At 38.4% G+C, this 21138-nt stretch overlaps 1 protein-coding gene across 44 annotated transcripts in view; it reads right to left on the bottom strand.

The window, feature by feature from the left end:
- Window positions 1-4527, bottom strand: part of PTPRD (protein tyrosine phosphatase receptor type D) — a 1647138-nt gene extending 1642611 nt beyond the window's left edge. For 11 of the 44 annotated variants that reach the window (XM_074953344.1, XM_074953342.1, XM_074953339.1 and 8 more), the window contains exons 1-2: window positions 4502-4523; window positions 4204-4312 (exon numbers count right to left, since the gene is read on the bottom strand). The gene's annotated coding sequence lies outside the window, so the exon portion shown is untranslated. Of the gene's footprint in view, window positions 1-4203; window positions 4313-4501 lie in introns of those variants that run through there. The other 33 variants (XM_074953366.1, XM_074953365.1, XM_074953363.1 and 30 more) reach the window with 8 other exon arrangements.
- Window positions 4528-21138: the final 16611 nt, after the last annotated feature.

A 21138-nucleotide genomic window follows, 5' to 3' on the forward strand; every position in this document is an offset into this window, starting at 1 on the left:
GCAGCTACTGATAGCATATGAAAATAGATATATCATTCAGATTTGGCTTGTTGACAGTAAAAGTAACAATCACACTAATATTCTCAGTTATCACTAACCTTCCTCTTAGTTTTTTTACATTAAAATGTAGTAGTGAAGCCACTGAGGTCAAGCACAGCAGATCTACTGATGCTTAGAAAGCAGGTGACACCACCAAAAACTTTGCAAGCCTCTCTTTATATGCTTGTTTATGTAAAATTTTTGTGTCTGTTTCTCTTCTCCTGGTCTTTGTAATTAAGAGCATTAACATGAACATTGAATCTTTTGTTTAAGAATTCCTGGTGCTTATTTGCTACTTGATTTTAAAAGCAATGTATGTGACATTACAGTATTTTCTATAGCAATTAATTATGATGTCCTAAAGATTATGGACAAGATTTATTACTTATTTAATGCCACAGATGTCAATAATCTTTGACTCTATTATCCTAATCCTGCTGTTATTACTCTGGCAAAATTCTGTTGACTTCAGAGCAGTTTTTGGCAGCAAGACAACTGTATTGTCAGACCTCTGGGTGAAAAGTAAAAAAAAGTACAAATAAACTTTTAATAAACAAAGATCTTGTTTTCATCTGAATGTCCTAAAAACAGTGATTGTGAAAAGAAGAATACAGAAAATATTTTTCCACGTAATGTTTTTCTATGAGTCATTAGCTGCTCTTTGAAAGCCAGATTTTTGCTAGCCTTACTCTCATCAAGCGGTTTCTTACTCCATAAGTAGTTGCACTGAAATCAGTGGAACTATTTGACAAGTAAGGCCCTACTCAACAAGACAATGGGATTAGAATCAAACCCTGAATTATGCACCAGCTACATGAATGTGATTATGAATTTTATATTTTTTGCTGAGTTTATTTGCACAAGTTATTTTGTTGTTTTCAACAAAATGGGACTAAACCAACTAAGCTTGCACTAAGCACAACTTCATCTGCTAACCTGTTTTCACTATAAACATAGTACTAGTAATCATCTTCAGTAGTTACACCTAAAATCCTAACCTGGTCTGCTCTCTGTTTCAGCCAATGCAGTCTTAGTTTTTCCAACTTATTATAGGACTTTGAACTTGTATAGAAAACAAAGTATATTCATAAGTTAGGACCGGCACAATAATTAAATAAAATAAACAAGACATATAAAACAAACAGAAGAAACAGCTGGGTATTGTTTAATTTTATGTTTGTTTATGCCAGCTACTTTCAAGTATAACTGTGATCTCTTATTATGTTTTTACAGTCCAGCACCAGTCTGTTTACTGTCAGTTTATTCAATAAAGCCAAATGCAACAATAGTGCATGTCATAATTGTCCTTAAGCAGTTTTATGAATGAAGTCAAATTACTGTGTTAAATGATATTCACACTTATACAGCAGACTTGCACACTACATGATAATAGCAATGAAACAGAGAATATTTGCCTTCACCAACTGTAACTGTAAGCAAATACAGGTACACAGTACTTTATTAGTAAGAATTCCTACAGTAAGCACACGTTAGAGGAATTAATCATTCATTCCCAGCAGACTGCTTATATATTTCACCGGGCCATTATCTGATCTGAATAGCAAGAACAGTTGCATAGTAAAACGCATTACCGCTGACAGCAGCAACTTTATGCTATCAACTTTAAGATGTAACTATTTCTGTAGCATTGAAGGCAACAGAGATTTTTGAAATCTCCTTTGTTTCCTTTGAACTAGCCTGCCCTGATTTGATATTATCAAGATACATTCGTACGCACACACAATCAGACATAATATATATATATAAGCTTCAATTGCAGGGCCTTTGACTCAGGTCATTTTCCATTGTATTAAGTCAAAATTACAGCAAGCGTGAAATGTGTGTCAAGCCACTTTTTCATTTAGATAGTTAGGTATTCCCATCAGAAATTCTAGATTTGTATGTATTTATATGTAAAAAATTGAGCAAAAAGTATGTTCCAAATTATTAAAGTCATAATTATGCTGTCATTTAACCCAATCCCAACTGCATATGTAATTAAATACTTGGGAAATATATTAAAATACTTTTGGGGAAAAGACAGACCATATAGTATGCATTCAGTATCACATGTTGCATATCTGAGGATCACTTACCACACCAATGAGTCTAACCTAATCAACTTCTATCCACATAGTCTCAAAAACTTCTATCCACATGCAAATTAGCTAGATACATTCTTCTAATGTTTTCCAAACAGAGAATATCCCAGCAATGAACAGTGTCAAAATGTTACCCATTATTAGGAAAGTAATATTGAATGTTAAATTCGTGTTCATGACACAATTACACAGAATGCCTTACTATGCCATCAGATACATATTACCATTTTTGTTATTTCAAGTTCACAAGTTCATAAAATAACATTTTGCTGCCATAAAAGCTGCCATCAAAGACAAAGAATATTGTGACGCAGTATTAAGTCACCAATCGCTAACTATGCTGTGAATTTGTAGCCTATGCTTTGTAATTATTCCTTGCTTTGAATTTATGTGCAGTTGTAGGCAAATGTGAATTTTATTCTACTACCGTACATGTTAGGTCTTACAGACTGCTTTTATGTTAATGTCTTAAATCAATCTTATCTAATTGGCCTAGTTATTACAATATATTCTAGTTTGATAACGGTACAGATAAAAACATTTGATTTTGCAACAACTTTCACGTTTGAAAGTAACCATTAGCTGCCACAGATATTTAGGAGAAACTTTCACATTAAGATAAAATATAAAATCATCCTGGGTTGTTTATCAAAAATGAATGTTCAAATATACATTGATTAGTTTCTTGTAACTTTGAAAATTACATGAGACATAAATGCATTCTGAGAATCAGAAAACTGAAAGCAATATCCACAGCAGATTAACTTTTGATGGTTCTAGTTACACTACACTAATTGTACTGTATTTTTAATTTATACTGTGAAGTGTGGAATTTAATTTGTCAAGAAACAGGTAAATTGTATCCAAATTGGGATCCATACTGTGCCTACTCTGCATAACAATACAAGAAGAATTCAAATCAAAATCCATTTGGCAATAATAAAGAAAAAATGCTGAAATGTTATTGATTCCTTCTAATACATTCAATACAAACTGAGTCAACTGTATTTCTACTGATATGACACAGAGGTTTTATTTAGATATTATAAAACACTAGCTAATAGGTTTTCATTGCCCATATTCATCATCCCCCCCCCACCTAGGAAGCAGTTAACCCTCAACTACTGATATTAGTAATACCAGTAAAATAAAATAAACATTAGTAGTAAGCTTTTATATATACACATAGAGAGAGAGAGACCAGAAATGCAGCAAATGCTGAGTATGGGTATGCCTGTCCCAAGGGGAATAATTCTTGCAAAAGTTTCTTTATGCAAAGACTTCAATGTTAAAGATGCCTTAAACCTGCCACTTCCTGCCATATCTCTGACAGAGCTTTGTACATTCTTCTGTCAGTAGCACAACTCAACCACCAAAGCACAATGGTATTCTCCCCTTCCAAATTGAGTTTACCCTATTTCTTCCCCTCACCCCTATCTTTTTCACAAATCCAAGAAATGGATACTTTAATACTCCAATACTTTAAGTCATGTCCTGGAAAAATCAAAGCGGGAAATTAAAACAGTGTTTCCTACGGCTGCCATCCCCATCAGAAAAAAAAATTGTACTAAAAATCTAACAACGTTGGAGATTTGGACTAAAAATAATGTTTTTTAAAAAGCCAATTAATGGCAGCCAAAAGCATCCTTAGTAACTACACCACATGTTATTTTATGGTAGAATGATCTGACACCTAGTGTCACCTTTCCCTTCAAAATCCTATCCATCCCTACTAGAAGCATCTCTTTGTTTATATTTTATATAGACATACAGGTCCCTAAACGTGGTGTAATATACCCAAACAACACTATTCGAACCCATAACTCCTCTAATTCAAGTGCTCACCTTCAATTTTCTTTTCTTTCTTAGATTTTTGTTTGTTTGTTATAAGCTCAGCAAACCACTCTTCCCATTGGGAACAGTTTAAGTTACAGGAGTCAAAGTTTCCTCGTTGACCTGACCAGGGCTGGTTAGCAGAACAGAAAAGGACACATTTTAAAATGAAAAGAAGACACCCCCCCTCCGCCCCCCACAAACCCTATACAAACAAGAATTTACTCACTAAAGCAGCCAGCCCGGACCTCTTTGGAAAACCTCGAGGGGTCTTCGCTTTCCTCTCCTGCCAGTCAGATGAAGAACAGTGCCTCTATTCCACACGGGCCCAGGGCGCCCTGCAAGGAAAGAGAAGCACATGCCACATCAAGCGGGTTTGTTTGGGTGGGCTGACGGGTTAGTCCTGTTTTCAGAAGAAAGGCTCGCACCACGGCGCTATAGCGCATACATAAAACCCAGGATCAAGCGCGCCTGGAAAAATTGTTTTTTGTTTTTTTTTTTGCGGGGGGGGGGGGGAAGAGAAATACCTGCAACTCTCTCCGCTGAGGCTGGCAGAGAGAGACTGGGGGGGGGGGGCGGGGGTGAAAGTGAGACGCTCCTTGGTGGCAACAGCGGGAAGATGCAGCGAGAGCACGAGAGGAGTCAGCGCTGCTGTCAAAGTGACACACACACACGCCCGCTCCTGCTGCCGGCTGTGTGCGAGGCAGCGGCAGCATCTCCCTCCAGCGCGCGCGCACACTCGCGCTCTCTCTCTCTCTCTCTCTCACAGGCGCATCCCCACCAAGAGCAGCCCCAGCCCCACACGCGCTCACCTGCATTTCCTTAACGAGCCACTTGATGGCTGGCCGCGGCCGTGCACGGCGCTCTCCCCGGCTCTGGCCAAAGCCCACCGGGGAGGAGGGCGCGGGGTGGGGCCGCTGACGCCGCCGCTGCAACTTTACTTGCCCTCTCGCTCTGCCCGCAGCTGGGGGGGGGGGTGTCTTGCGGAGAGCAACCCCCGCTGGGAGGAGGCAGCTGGCGCCTCGCCCCGCCAGCGAGGTGAGCCCGGCCCGGCCGTCCTGCTCACGGGCTGCAGCGCGCACCGCCCGCTCCCTGCGCTGCCGGGCCTGTTCCGGGGCAGCCTCCGCCCTGGGTGCGGGGGGCCCAGGGAGAGGAGCGCTGCCCGCTCGGGGTCACGGAGGCAAAGCCGGGGAGTGGGAGGGGAACAAGCTGTTTGACCCGCTGAACTTTCTACCAGGCGATTTGAGTGGGGTTTTCTGTTTTTTGTTTTTTGGGTTTTTTTTAATGCTTGTCGCGTGGGCTGCGCCCGGTGCCCACCCCACAGCGTGCGGGCGAAGGGCGAGCTGCTGCCACCGCCTGCTTTCCCGGCCCTCCCTCTTTCCTTCCTTCCTTCCTTCCTTCCCGTTGCACTCGTGCAAAAGGAGCAGCCGATCTGCCCGCTATTAATGATAATAAGCCTCTCCCAGCTTTGCTCTCCACGGGAAAACAATTAATAATGCATCAAAATAATGCACCTTCACAAGCCAGCGGCTAGCAATGAGCAGAGGATAATACCACCACTTAGGAGATCGCCGCTGTGGACACGGCGGTTAGGCACCTTTGCCTACCACTCACGCCGAAGTGTAAGCACAGCTTGTGCCCTGGCTATTAATAAAGCCCCTTTCCCTCCCAAGCAGCTATCATCATCATCATCAAAGAAAGTCTCTCTGTTCAGGGCTAGTGAATACAGCGCACCACTGGGTCGGTGCCGGGGCTGTGTTCTAGGCAGGCCCCCCAAGCCAATCTGCTCGCTTCTCCTCCTCTTTTGTTTACCCTGTTGGGTTAAGCAAAGCATTTGGCCCTTTTAGTGTTTGCCGTGCCTCCCCTGACGATAGTTTGTGTATTTTAAATAAAGATTTCATTCTGCCAACCCGCAGGAAGCTTTTAACAAGAGGCAGCTGAGCGTGTCGATATCTTATCTCTTTTTACTGCTGCTCCGGCGTGTACATCAGCTCCAAACTCATCTCTTTTCTTCGTCGCCTAATGCTGTGGCATCTGAGCGGCGGCAGCAGCAGAGCGCTGCTCCCAGGGGGGGCTTTTACTTTGCCCTCAAAGTATCTCCCAGCACTGAGTGGAGTCTGAAAATCCTCCCTTCACTAAAGCAATATTCGGGGGTGATTGCCAGACAGCTTCCAATTCGACTTGTAAGAATAAATCCAGCGGGCAGGGAAATTGTTTTCTTCTTTAATTCTGAAGCATTTTCAAAAGAGAACGGCCAGGTCCTTTCAGCAACATTTCAATTACACGTTTCCCAAAAGGATTTGGAAATGCTGGTCCGTTCCTCATGTCAGGGAAATATCCTGCACTAAAAAAGACAACTGACCTTCCTAAATAGTTTACTAAAGACAGTAACAAAGAAAAAGACGAACGTAAAATAAAAGTAATCTGTATTTAAAATGCAATTTTACTGAGTGAGTCAGCTACCTCCTATTGAATTTTTAAAAGCAAGTGCGATACGGGATGTTTGATTAAAGCTGATTTCATTTCATCACTCATTTCCCACCACTTATCTGTTCAGTTCTTGCTTATGGTCACCTGCTACAAACACCTAAAAACACCTCCTTCGGCAAAGAGACATGGACTAAGTTCACCCCCAAACAAATGGCACAGCACACGTCGAATACCATATAAATACATAACCCAGCTAGAGGAGCTTCTGCCAAAGGAATCCGATTCTCACTCCGCAGGTAGGGGTTCGCCAGTTGCACCGTTCACCCATGTCACCTGCGACAAGCATGCATAGAATTAAATGCTGCTCAGTTTTCAAAACAGTGGGACTTATCCTAGCTGTAGTGGTAAACACAGGAAAATAGTGAACCATTGTGGGCTAACATAGCATCTAAAGTAGACTGGACTTCTTTATTTAACATGTGGACAGTTTGTCAGCAGCAATCTCACAGCGGTACTCAGGCAGATGGGATCTGGACTTCTCAATTTCACAATAAGGCAGCAATTTAGGGCACAATCCTTCATTCCCAAATTCCCAGGACAGTCAATGTGCATTCACTTAACATAAACACACCCACACGGGGTAGGAGTGCCAGCCTTGTGAACAATACAGGGCAGATCCTCAGCTGGTGAAAACGGTTATAGTACAGCTGCAGTTAATGGAGCTATGATAACTGACACCAGCTGAACGTCTGCCCCTGTAATCTTATGGGATAGACAAAGGCACCTTTTGCACGTAGTTCTGATCAAACACTTTTAATTATGTAGCAGATGCAGTTTCTTTACACCTTAATTTGACTCCTATCTGAACTATGCAGACTTCTTGTTTGAGGGGGAAAACAACACAGAGAAAATCTCATTTTTTTCCTGCAGTGACAGGTTGCCCAGAACTAATAAAGGAGCAGAAAAATATCATCATCATCATGCATGTTTCAGAGTAGCAGCCGTGTTAGTCTGCATCCCTAAAAGAAAAGGAGTACTTGTGGCACCTTAGAGACTAACAAATTTATTAGAGCATAAGCTTTCATGAGCTACCTATGCATCCGATGAAGTGAGCTGTAGCTCAGGAAAGCTTATGCTCTAATAAATTTGTTAGTCTCTAAGGTACCACAAGTACTCCTTTTCTTTCATCATATGCATGTTTTTTTTTTACTTTTAGTGGGTCACTTGCAAGTAATGTAGTCAATGATAAGTAAACATGAAACTAATAAAATTGCAGATGATGTGTTTAATGCAATATACAAGGGTAAATATTGTAGAATATTTAATGATGGATTGTTTACCATAACAGACATGCATTCATCGGAAATAAATACTATTTCTTTAACATCAAGTGGTTTAATATGGCTTATTTCCCAACTTAATATGTTTTTTCTTGGTTTCATTGAAAGTCTCTTTGTGAGAGCATGCATTGTACAGTTGATAATATATTGCTATATAGCACCCTTCACAAGTTCAAAGTTCGGGGCATTTTAGCAGGTATTACTTCCACCATCACTGAAATGCAGCCTCAGCTGGGGGGGAAATGCAGCAACTATTCTGCCCCAAGAATATTACACTGTGATTTACTACATTAGTAAAAGCTTGGGTGAATTCACAATTAGAAAGTGTCAAAAAGGTGAGAGGGGAGGGAATGTATGGGAAACACTGTCTGAAAAGCTGAAGCAAGTGAGAAAGTTATGAGGAAGAATTTCAAAACCAGAAAAGATTTATTTAAAAAATACAAATAAAAAAAGCTCCAAATTATAGTGCTTGCCATATCATGTCACCAGTCTCTAAAATAAAATAAAATCACCCTCAAGGAACCCATTTCACCTATACACACCTCACACTGTGCTCCTTTTGTAGTAAGGGTGATTTGTGCACCCATATCTTTATAAATTAGAGTAGTAAATTGATAATCTCATTTGCCAAAAGCACTTCTTTTTGGACTTACTCTGACTCATTTTCTTTTGATGTATGCACCTTTGAAAAGGATGGCTGAGGTTGGACATTTTATAAATAGTGGGTATGAAGTTGGTGCATATGAGAAGGAACTGGAGGAGCTGCAAAATAACATGCAGGATGCAAAATAGCGGCTTATTTTACCTTTACAGGTAGATCTCTGTGCACTTATCTTTCCTTTACAAATAACTTCATTCCTGGGCCCAGTACTTTTTGTGACAAATATCTCCCAAACAATCCTGCATTTGCAAAGAGATGGGCTATGTGATCTAATAGGTCTTCACCATCTCTAACTTTTAGTGATTCTACATTGTGCACATGGGGTCTGGTTATACAGCTGATGTCCTTCATGTAGACAAAACTCCCACTAAAGTCAGTGACTGAAAGAGGATTGTAGAATCGGGACCTACTACAGATTTGTACCGATAAAAAAAAATGGCACATTTACATAAAAAAGCACATTTGTGATTTTAGCAGCATACGCTATGTAAAAGAATGACACATAATTAGATCTTCTTCATTGGTATGGGGCCAGGTATTATTCTCATAGACTAATAGTACTATAACGCTTAACTGGTAATTATTTTGTTAAGGAAAACTATAAAAAAAAAGTGATAGTCCAAATAAAAAGGTTGAAGAAGATGTTCTTTGTTGCCTTTTCCCTTTTGATCAAGTAGCAAAATGGCTTCAGGTCTTCTGCAGGAAGAATGGTTTTTGAGGTTTTTTTTGCCCATGTGCCACTATTTTTTTAAATTATTCTTGACCTTTTGCACATTATACTCTGGTGCTGCAAAAAAGAATTGCATCTCTTGTTAATAACATCAACTAGAAATCTTGATTTTAAATTACGGAGCATAGATCAAAGCATTTAAAGTTGAGTGCCTAAAGTTAGCCAACAAAATCTGTATTTAGACACCTACATGTGAATTTAAGTAAATGTTGTCCCTTACCTATCTCAATAAGAAAACAAGGAATAACGGATGGCAGGATTTTAGCATAATTCCACTGAATATGGTGTCAGTTCTGCCAAGACTTATGCATGTGCTTAATTTTAACTTAAAAGTTTTTTGGAAGGGATACTAAACCTCTTGTTTCAGGGCTATAGCTAACCTCAAACTACTTCAGGATGAGAATGAATGTGAAAGACTGATTATGCAGTGTTCTTGTAGCCGTGTCAATCTCCAAGCTCATCACCGGAAGCAAGCTCCCCATGGACCAGTACATACCAACTCAAAGTGGCACCAGACACTGCCAGAAAAAAATACATTCTTCAAGAGATGCAAAACCTACAGATATATTTACACTGCTACAATTATCAACACCCTCCACAACACACCTTTCAAGATCCATGGGTTCTATACATGCCTATCACAACATGTGGCATACCTCACCCACTGCACTAAATGACCTAATAACAACTATGTGGGTGAAACCAATCACTACACTCTCAAATGAATTTACACAGGAAAACAATAAGAGACTAAAACACCCTATCACCTGTGCGTGAACACTGTTCACAAAATGATCACTCTATATCTGACGTATCAGTCCTCATCCTCAAAGGAAACCTGCACAACACTTTCAAAAGACAAGCCTGGGAACTTAAATTCATAACTTTGCTGGACACTAAAAATCACAGTCTTAATAAAGACACTGGATTCATGACTTATTACAATTTGTAACTCACAAACCCCCACTTTTTTGTCCTGACTACAGAGGTGTTAATGGGCCACTTCCCTTTCAATGGTCCCTTGGAATATGAGTTTAGCATAAGTAGTTTAGGAATCTCTTCAACCTTGTATTTAGCTGTGATACTCTTAGTAGCTTTCCCAAACCTGACGCGGAGCTCTGTGTAGCTCAAAAGCTTGTCTCTTTCACCAACAAAGTTGGCCCAATAAAAGATATTACTTCACCTATCTTGTCTTTCTGAAGGGCTGATTATAACTCATCTGCCTACTGCAGGGTACTTAGATGGACTAGGGGAACCTCAGGCTTGATCCAGTATGGTTGTTCCTACATACTGTGAGAAGTCCCATTGACTTCAGTGAGATTACTCATAGTACATAAAGTTAAGCATGCATGTAAATCTTCACAGGATCAGGGCCTCTCATGGAGTAAATGTACCAGAATCTGGCCAAAGCAATCAAGTGTCACTCGTGCTTCTATTAAAAACAAGAGTGTTACCATTTAATTAATTGGGAACAGAATTGGGCCCTAAACAAGAAATCTTATATCTCTCCTCCACAAGAGGACTTGGTAACAGTATTATAACAACTGCTACAGTAATCCACCTACTGCTATTTCAGCTGTCTTTTTTATACACTGGGCGCAATGGAGGAATTCTTTTGGTTAATAAGATTTCTGAAATGGTAGAAAAAACAATGTTCTCACCTTGAAGACTGTTTCTCTAATTCTCGCAAAATATGCCTTGAGCACATGTTTTACAGTCTTGGACTAAAAGAAAGTGAAATTGAGAGAGAGAGAGAGAGAGAACTGAGTGCTACTTTGCAAGAAAAAGAAGGAGATTGATAGCAAAACTCCTAGAGGCAGACAGAACAATATACCTTATGATGAGTCAAAAATCACAAGCTCTTTTCATTCATCTGTTATTATAATCTGCATTCCCAAAATACAAAACTCTTTAGTTATGACACTGGTTGGGTAGATGTCAGACATGTTATTTTTAATTGGGAAACAAACAGAATATCAATTGGCTTCTTTCATGTTGAATAATGTCTTAATACTACATGAACTTTCCCTCCACTTACTTTCCCTTTAATCAGTGCCACTTTAATTTGTCCATGAAGTCAGAGTCAAGAAGCTGTATTATACTTATATAAAATTCCATTATTTTTCCATGCTGGTCCAATTTAAAACAACACCTCTCCTCTGAATATTACACTTTTAAATATGAATTACTGTATTAAAATACAAATTAAGTGGAGAGAGACTACAAAAGTTGGGCAAAAACATTTTATATCGATAAATTGCTGTTCTTTTCCTCTGAGAAAAACCTTTACTGTAATGGGTGAAATTTAGGAATACTTATTCCACATAATTCAATTCCTGTGGAAAGAATAATCCATTCTAAAGTCCGACCTTTTTGTAAAGTCCAATTAGGCATTAATAGTCCATTTAAACCAAGATTGTTCCTAATTTTGATACTTCTGTTATACATTCTGAAACCATAATTGGAGGCAGAATTGTTTATTATGATCTATCCTGCATTACAGCCTTCAGTACAAAATACGTTATTATTTGTAGACAGGATATTATTGTAGTTCAATTGTCACGTACTTCAGGTACCAAATGCACACAGTATAAAATCACTACCTGAACCTGAAGAGTAGTCTGCTTACACTGAAATTTCCACTACATGCTCTGCAAAATTCTCTGGAAAACTTCTATATAATTCTTCAGAACACCAGCAAAATTCATCAAAGAACTAGACCATAGCTCATGAGAGCAGGAGATAAAGCTATCTCTGTTTAGGGGCTTCATCTGTGGAATGAGCTTCCAGAGGAAATCAGATTGAACAAAATCTGAATGATTTTAGAGCATGCTAAAAGGCCCATTTATTCGCTAAAGTTTTCCCATCATAAAAAATGTATACAAACAAAAGCAAAGAAAACAAGCAGAGCTATTCTAAAAGCTGGAATAGGTAAAAATCAGAGTCCCCTATGAAGTCTTTTATGGACATCTACACGTAAGTCTCCTTCCTGACCCCCAATCTCGCAATGAGCTCTATGTGGGCAGACATCTGTGCTCATGCAGAGCCCCACTGACTTCTATGGGATTCCGTGTGGTCTCAAGTTTCCATCTGCACAAAGCTCACTGGAGGATTGGGGTCTTGGGTACTATATTAGTGGGAGCTATAGAAATAGCTATGACAGATAGACAGCAGAGTGCAGCCACAGCCACTCAGATCCATCCATTTGCAGTAAACCAGAGCGTATAGGTAGTTCTTGTTAATCTTAGGGTCAATCCTGCAAACTGCTGAGCACCTTCAGCTTTCATTGATGTAAATGGGATTTACGGACACAGCATCTGGCAGGAAGTGTTCAAGCACCTCACTGCATCAGGCCTTTATTTATTACCCCAAATTCCTAGAAACCTAAGTGACAATTTCCCTGCTAATGAAATTGCTTCCATTATGAATCTACCAGATAATTTAGAAAAGTTGGTTCCTGGATCCAGATCAAATCATCTTGGTCTTTTTCAGCAAATTTCTATTGCATTCATTCTCAGTAAAAGTGCTTGCTCTCAATCTGTAAATTTCTTAATGTTCTTAGCATTCACAGCTTTTCCCATTTTCTCTCACCTTCCTGCGTAAGGTACCCATGAGAGACAGCAGGTGATGACAACCCTAATGCTCATGATACTGTGCAAGGTTAAGTATGGAGAGGAGGCCTCTCACATTTTCTGTGTATCTGGAAATGTAGCTATAGCTACTTATAAGGACTTGGCCTATACAATCCATATACTTGAATATGACAAAGCACAGTACACCTTTCAAGATCCGTGGATCCTATACATGCCTATCACAACATGTGGTGTACCTCATCCACTGCATTAAATGACCCAATAACAATGATGTGTGTGAAGCCAGACAATCACTACACTCTCAAATGAACTTACACAGGAAAACAATAAGAGACGAAAACACCCTATCACCTGTGTGTGAACACTGTTCACAAAGTGATCACTCTATATTTGGCCTGTTGGTCCTCATCCTCAAAGGAAACCTGCACAGCACTTTCAAAAGACGAGCCTGGGAGCTTAAATTCACAACTCTGCTAGACACTAAAAATCATGGTCTTAATAAAGACATTGGATTTATGGCTTATTACAACAATTTGTAACCCACAACCCCCCACTTTCTTTCCTACGACTGCAGAGGTGTTAAGGGGCCACTGCACATTGAATGGTCCCTTAGAATATGTGCTAACTACTTATGCTAAACAATCTGTTCCACCTCCTGTTTAGCCGTGACTCTCAGGGTATGTCTACACAGCAACTAGATACCTGCAGCTGGCCCATGCCAACCAATTCAAGCTCGGGGGGCTCAGGCTGTGAGGCTGTTTCATTGCTGTGTAGCTGTCTGGGCTCGGGCTGGTGGTCAGGCCTAGGACCCTGTGAGGTGGGAAGGTCCCAGAGGCCAGTCTCCAGCCTGAGCCCAGACATATACACATCAATGAAACAGACCCACAGCCCAAGCCCTGGGAGCCCGAGTTATCTGGCATGGGACAGGGTGGTTTTTCTTTGCTGTGTAGAAACATCCTCAGAGAATCTTTCCCACACCTGAAAAAGAGCTATTTGTAGCTTGAACTCCTCGCTCTAACCAACAGAAGTTGGTTCAATAAAAGATATTACCTTGCCCACCTTGTCTCTCTAAAGCACAGTTGTGAGACACTCAGTGTGAAAGAGCCCAAAACGAGGAAGACAAGAAAAACAGTATGCATCTTTAAATGATGTAGTATTAATTTATTGTACATAAAAACATTTCCCTATGAATCTGTTTTAATGATTCAGCATTTGCGATGTCAATAAGTTGCAATAATAAACAGTGAGGGAACACTAGGTCTGTGGGCAAAGGAAGGAAATCTGGGACTAAAATCAGAGACATCCTTTGTACTGAGAGATGAAAAGTATTGCATAGTCAGGGTCTGAACTATCAATATTCCCAGCAACCTGCTGTTTCATCAACAGCGGTGAGGTAGTTTCCCACAGCTGTACAGTAAGAGCCTGTCCAATGCCTGTATTGGTAAACATAGTAATGGTGAAGGAACCCTAAAGCCTACAGATGATCAAAACGAAATCCAGAGTGACACTGTTTCTGGAACAATATTGTCCAAGAAAGAAATCTCTTAAGGGCAGAGACATAGACTTCACATATTCAGTTAGATGTCCTCAAAGCATTAAAGAAAAATATCCCGTTATGTTTATCAATTATCATTAGAAATTTCAAGAGATGGAGAAGCCTACTTCTCTAAAAGATCTACACATTTAAATTTCCAATGAATAGTCTGAGTGCAATCCAATTCCTTATTCAATTTCTCTTAAATGTTATCCCAAGTCAGCAAAAAATCATTTGAGATTTGTGAATTATTTTGTTGAACATTCCAGATATAGTAAATAAAAAAATCATTTTTTTTATTTCTTTAAATTATAGATTCATTGATCTGAAAGCCAGAATAGACCATTATGATTGTCTAGTCTGACCGCCTGCATAACACATGCCACAGAGTCTGACTAGATTACATCAAAAAGGAGTTCCAGGTAATCAGAGATTATTTTCCTCCTGTGGGTAAGAGCTTTCCTTACCTTCTCCAGCAATCTCTCTCTCTCTCCCCTTCTCATTTAGGTATGATTTCTGTTTTGGAAATCATGGATGCTCTAGATTATTTTCCAAAAAATAATATAATAGGAAAATGTGGGGAAAAATGCTTTTATATTTGTGGTTACATCCCAAATGAAGTGGAATTAGAAATTAGCACGAAAATACAGAGATATTTCCCCCAAATGTAAAAATTTGGGTTTTAGAATATTCTCTCAGGAAAATGGTGAATGAGTCATGAATATGTCTTATTGACTTCATTACTGTTACACACTATTGACAATAAATACTAATTATCATCTCTCCCCAAACACCCACAGAAGCTAATATAATATCTATTTTCCAACTCATGCATTGCAAAACAATAAACAAAACTTCCAGCATTACAGGAATGGCTTGCAACATATTATTTCAAATTACTTCTTCAGTAAATTAGAACCTGGAATTTGGCTCTTGCACTTTCACTGTTGGATTTCGAATTGGAACAGTATCCAGAAGTCTCCATATTCATTGGAAGATTCCAAAATTAATCCCATAGAAAGACTTGTTTTTTATAACTTCACTCTGAATTAAATTTAACCAAATTAAGGCTACTTTAATTCTGAATAACAGCATCCACACAGAGATTTAATGCAGTTTAACTAATCCCTTTCAAATTCACACCTTTCCTTAATTTGGATTAGTTTTCCTGGATGTCCTCATGTAGACAAGTCCTACCTGTTTATACCGGGCCTAGCACGATGGGTCACCTAGGTGCTACTGTAATGCAAATAATTGTTAGTAATAATAGACTATCCAGGGCTACTGTAATCATTTGAGCTAATAGCGCTCTTCAGAATTATCAATCACAAATTTATATTTTCTTATTGAATACAACACATTCACTGTCTTGTCAGGTTACACGACTTAAATTTTATCTTGATAAATCACTTTAGAAAGAACTATATATTTGCATTTCAATACTGCTATACAGATGGCAATACAGTGGAGGGATGCACAAAAAAAATCATAAAATTCTAATTATACAACAAAACTCGCCCACACACACAGACCACTTGATTAAAAAATAGATAAGGGAAAAAAAAACAGGAGAGCAAGAACCAGAGTAAACAGCTATAAATCCTAATTCCAAAGCAATAACAGAGATAAAGCTAAAGTTCACTCTTCCAAATAAGTACCTGATTCTGATCTCATTTACACTAGCTTTTACACTTTTTTTACACTCATTTATCACTGCCTTTGGTGGAGCTACTCCAGATTTATACCAGTATAAATGAGCTCAGAATCAGGCCTTGAGTTTCACAGCTCAACTTCCCCAGTCTCACAACATATGCTTCAATATGCCAAGCACTAAAATAAAAAGCCCCATCCTTAGTCAATATCATAAAGGAGGGAAGTACAATAAAATCACAGCTCAAAGGAGACCAAATCTCTAAAATATTTAATGGCTGGCTCTTGCAGCTCACAAAGAATCAGTAAAGCACAAACAATGGAATAATTTTATCTAGCTGATGTCATTTTAAAATCAAAACATGTTTTGATGTTACAGAATCTTAATCTAGCATTGTAAAGTCCTGGAAAGCTCTGTCTTAAATCTGTCTCATCTCCTGATGCAATTGGGTAGGTGAGAGCAGCACTGATCATGGAGCCATTTATTTTGGCAGCTGTGCACTGTGGCCTATATATTTAATCTTAACAAAAAGATACTCTCTTATAAATGATCCATTATTAGCTCACCGATGAAACCTCCATCTCAGGTTCTTATTTCCTCAGATAACTAAAGGAATACCTGGCACAACCCCATGTGAATTATCCCCACCTGGTATGGCCAACCAAGACTCCATGATCTTCTGAGGCTGGCAATGAATCCATTAAGCCCATAACATCTGTGTGTTCCAACTCAAGCAAACTGAAAAAAATATAACCTCAGATATTACTCACCTGCACTTACAGAATATGTAAACATTCCAATTAATTACTACAGTATTTCAAAGGAAAGAAATAATATTTGCTACAAAATAAAAATACTTCTGGCTATGTAAATGCTTTTAATGCATGTAAAATTAATATATACAGTCTTATGTTTTAAAAGTGAATTATCAGCTATATCCTATAGAGACATTGAACCCAATATAACACTCTAGGAAAACAAAATAAGTGTCATTGATTTCTCCTGCAAGTAGAGGGTTTGTGGGTAGCAAAGGGGTTTCAGAATCTCTGTCACTTTTATATAATGTTTGAAAGCAGAGTGGACTTCTCCAATGTTTCCACTATGTCCTTTCTAATATATGTGAATGTATCTGGAGCGCAGATCAAACTAAACAATTTACAAGCAACATTCCAACTTAGAACCTGCAAAATATGAATGTATATGTTTATTTAAACAGGAGGCACCATATATACATGCACACAAGAAAAAAATATACCAGATAGTTACTATTATGGAAAAATGAGTGAAACTATAGAAGAGACAAGCTATCTTACTCGCACTTCTACAGGAACTCCAGAATAGCCATACCAGATCATAGCAGTGGTCCATCTCATTCAGTGTCCTGACTTAGCAATGACCAGTACCATATGCTTTTGAGGAAGGTACAAGAAAATCTGCACCAGGCAGTTATGGAATAATCTGCACACAGGAAAGCTTTCCTACAACCCACCACCACCCTCCCACTCCCCATCAGCTACAGTTTGGCTTTTACCCTGAAGCATGATGTTTTATCTCCCTTCCAAAACTCTTGGGTTTTGTTTTGCTTTTAAAATATGTATTTTTGTAAGCCTGGATATTCTTGATACCCTTTAACAAAAACTCTGAAGCTATGGAATTTGCCTAAGGTCACACATTATGTCGGTAATCACTCAATTCTCACAACGTCAAACAAGGCTATATCCAAAGTGTTTTCAAGTCACTCGAGCTCTATAACATAAAGAGTAGAGACTGTCGATTAATTGCAGTTAACTCATATGATCAACTCAAAAAAATTAATCATGATTTAAAAAATTAATCGTGATTAATCGCACTGTTAAACAGTAGAATACCAATTGAAATTAAATATTTTTGCACGTTTTTCTACATTTTAAAATATATTGATTTCAATTACAACATAGAATACAAAGTGTACAGTGCTCACTTCATATTATTTTTATTACAAATATTTGCACTGTAAAAATGATAGAAATAGTATTTTTGAATTCACCTCCTACAAGTAATGTAGTGCAATCTCTTTATCGTGAAAGTGGAACTAAAAAATGTAGATTTTTTTTATTACATAACTGCACTCAAAAATAAAACAATGTAAAACTTTAGAGCCTACAAGTCCACTCAGTCCTACTTCTTGTTCAGCCAATCACTAAAACAAATTGACAGGAGATACAATGTTACACCAGATACACCTGAAAGTTAAAACAGGCTTTTGCAAGGCACTTTTGTAGTCAGTGTTGCAAGGTATTTACTTGCTAGATATGAAGGGGCATACGAATGTTTAGCATGCTTCGGCCACCATTCCAGAGGACACGCTTCCATTCTGACGATGCCAGTTAAAAAAATAATGTGTTAATTAAATTTGGGACTGAACCCGAGGGAGAATTGTATGTCTCCTGTTCTGTTATACCCACATTCTGCCACATATTTCATGTTTTCGCAGTCTCGGATGATGACCCAGCATGTGTTCGTTTTAAGAATATTTTCACAGTAGATTTGACAAAACACAAAGAAGGTACAATGTGAGATTTCTAAGAATAGCTACAGCACTTGACTCAAGGTTTAAGAATCTGAAGTGCCATCCAAAATCTGAGAGGAATGAGGTGTGGAGCATGGTTTCAGAAGTCTTAAAAGAGCAACACTACAATGCAGAAACTACAGAACCCAAACCACCAAAAAAGAAAATCAACCTTCTGCTGGTGGCATCTGACTCAGATGATGAAAATGAACATGTGTCAGTACACTCTGCTTTGGACCGTTATCAAGCAGAACCCATCATCAGCATGGACACATATCCTCTGAAATGGTAGTTGAAGCATGAAGGGACATATGAATCTTTAGTGCATCTGGCACGTAAATATCTTGTGACACCAGCTAAAACAGTGCCATGTGAACACCTGTTCTCACTTTCAGGTGATATTGTAAACAAGAAGTGGGCAGCATTATCTCCTGCAATTGTAACCAAACTTGTTTGTCTGAGTGATTGGCTGAACAAGAAGTAGGACTGAGTGAACTTATAGGCTCTAAAGTTTTACATTGTTTTATTTTTGAATGCAGTTATTTTTGTACATAATTCTACATTTGTAAGTTCAACTTTCATGATAAAGCAATTGCACTACAGTAGTGGTATTAGGTGAATTGAAAAATACTATTTATTTTGTTTTTTACAATGTAAATATTTGTAATCAAAAATAAATATAAACTGAGCACTGTATACTTTGTATTCCGTGTTGTAATTGAAATCAATATATTTGAAAATGTAGAAAACATCCAAAAATTTGAATAAATGGTATTCTCTTATTGTTTAAGATCGCGATTATTCACACGATTAATCAAGATAATTTTTTTAATCACTTGTCAGCCCTAATAAAGAGATAACAAATTCCCTTATTTAGAGTTCATTGTCTAAACCAAAGATAAAATCAAACCATTCCCAGATATCTACCTCCTTTCAAATCCAATCCATTCCAGAACTTCACTGTTCAAAACCATACAGGGAAAGCATCCATTGGGAGTTAACACTACGACCATTTATGTTGCCTTTAGATTTTCTTATGCCTGCAGAGACCATCTTTTTATACAGATATTCTACCTTTTTGGTTCATATCCCTGGGCCACACCCTCCACTGGTGCAAATCAGTACAGCTGTATTGACTTTTATGGAGCTATGGTAATTTATACCAATAGAGCATCCAGCCCCACATGTCTGAGATTCCATTTTCATGAATTCAGTTTCAGGATGTTCCATATCTTTTCCACTGTCATCTGTTGCCCAGTGGGCTAGCTTGCCTTCATTATATTTACTTCTTTGCATTATATTCTGCTTTGCATCATATTCAGCAGTAATGCAAGAAACCTACAGGCCTGTATCCTGTAAGATGTTAGCTTCAGCAAGTTAGCATAAGGCTTGAGACCTATGATCTTTGAACAGATAAATGACCCAACGGAAATCTCCAAGTATTTGGATAGCTGAAAATAGAGTTTAAGGGCACAGGTAAATAATTCAGCCACAGAACTGTCCTGGCAACAAAATGATGTACATAACAGGTACATGAGATACATTTAAGGTTTGCCTGCTTGCTCATATATGTAACCTATAAGAAACATATTATATATATATATATTCCTTATAAGTTTCTTATAGGTTTGATTATTTGTTTTATTATAATAGATTTATATTAGGGTATATTTTGGCTGTAACACAAGGGACCTGCAGGCCATACCTCCTGTATGGTAAGCTAAGGCAGAGTTAGCATACATATGTATGGGATCTTTCACCTAGATAAATGGAGCTAAAGCATAAGGTACATGTATGATTGTGACCTTTAACATAGAGGATGCGTTGAAGCAGTTTGGCATAGGGGCTTTCCTAAGTTCATACCCTTTTAAACTTAACAGATACACTACAACTTAGAACTTGGAAAAAACCGAAAGAACCAGTTAGGACAGAAACAACAAATGTGCTATCTAACCACAAAAGGACCATGGTAACGAATTGACATATATAATAAGTTGAGATCATTGATATACTAACTTATAGGAAAAAGACACTCCAACATTAGTGAGATGAGCAAATACAAATAAGGAGAAGGGAAAAATCCCCTACTGAATATGCATCGAACATAACGGCATCAGTGTAACATATTATAAAAGTGGCATGAAAATTTACTTATGGAAGTTTCATTGGTTATTGGGAATCATGGCTGTGTCACTGTACAGCATTCTGCACATTCATTCAAGGGTAACAGTAAGGCTGTGTTCATTATCCAACTTTTTGTTTTCTGTCAGTGCTTCCATTTTAGTAGGAGGTGCAAATATGCTCAGAATGTCTGAAAAATCAATCCACTTATATTTAGGCACCTAACTATGGACTTAAAACCCTAAGTTTAGACACTTATTTTCTAAAAAACCTCAGCCATGTACGTTTTACTTTCATGGTCCTCCTCTGACCACACAGATTGTGTAACCCCATCTGATAGGTATCTTCATTTAAGACATCATTCATTGTTGAAGGATCCTTGCGTTATTTCTTAAAGCACAGATCTACTCTACAGAATGACTCTGAAAAGAGCGACTTTCACTTTTTTGGTCTCTCAACATTACCCATGTCAAACATGCTTAGAAAATAAGATATTCTCTCCCATCTGTCATCCCAATAAACAACTGGAAAAAATCAAACTGGATTCTTTGCTTCT

Source organism: Natator depressus, chromosome 5 (genome assembly GCF_965152275.1).
Source record: "Natator depressus isolate rNatDep1 chromosome 5, rNatDep2.hap1, whole genome shotgun sequence".
NCBI classification, from domain to species: Eukaryota; Metazoa; Chordata; order Testudines; family Cheloniidae; genus Natator; species Natator depressus.